A 1,083-nucleotide genomic window follows, 5' to 3' on the forward strand; every position below is an offset into this window, starting at 1 on the left:
TACTATCCTTTTACCACACTTGTGCTTCAAAGTAGCACCATGATATTCATAGTAGAGAGTCTCTCATGTTATCACTTTCATATACTAGTGGGAATTTTTCATTATAGAACTTGGCTTGTATATTCCAATGATGGGCTTCCTCAAAATGCCCTAGGTCTTCATGAGCAAGCAAGTTGGATGCACACCCACTTAGTTTCCTTTTGAGCTTTCATATACTTATAGCTCTAGTGCATCCGTTGCATGGCAATCCCTACTCACTCACATTGATATCTATTGATGGGCATCTCCATAGCCTGTTGATACGCCTAGTTGATGTGAGACTATCTTCCGCTTTTTGTCTTCTCCACAACCATCGTTCTATTCCACCTATAGTCCTATGTCCATGGCTCACGCTCATGTATTGCGTGAAAATTTAAAAAAGTTTTGAGAATATCAAAAGTATGAAACAATTGCTTGGCTTGTCATCGGGGTTGTGCATGATTTAAATATTTTGTGTGGTGAAGATGGAGCATAGCCAGACTATATGATTTTGTAGGGATAACTTTCTTTGGCCATGTTATTTTGAGAAGACATAATTGCTTTGTTAGTATGCTTGTAGTATTATTATTTTTATGTCAATATTAAAATTTTGTCTTGAATCTTTCGGATCTGAAAATTCATACCACAATTAAGAAGAATTACATTAAAAATTATGGCAAGTAGCACTCCGCATCAAAAATTCTGTTTTTATCATTTACCTACTCGAGGACGAGCAGGAATTAAGCTTGGGGATGCTTGATACGTCTCCAACGTATCTATAATTTTTGATTGCTCCATGCTATATTATCTACTGTTTTGGACATTATTGGGATTTATTATCCACTTTTATATTATTTTTGGGACTAACCTATTTACCGGAGGCCCAGCCCAGAATTGTTGTTTTTTGCCTGTTTTAGGGTTTCGAAGAAAAGGAATATCAAACGGAGTCCAAACAGAATGAAACCTTCGGGAACGTGATTTTCTCAACAAACAAGACCCAGAGACTTGGACCCTACGTCAAGACACAAAAGAGGAGGCCACGAGGTAGGGGGTGCGCCTACCCCC

Source organism: Triticum dicoccoides, chromosome 3A (assembly GCF_002162155.2).
Source record: "Triticum dicoccoides isolate Atlit2015 ecotype Zavitan chromosome 3A, WEW_v2.0, whole genome shotgun sequence".
Classification (NCBI taxonomy): domain Eukaryota; kingdom Viridiplantae; phylum Streptophyta; class Magnoliopsida; order Poales; family Poaceae; genus Triticum; species Triticum dicoccoides.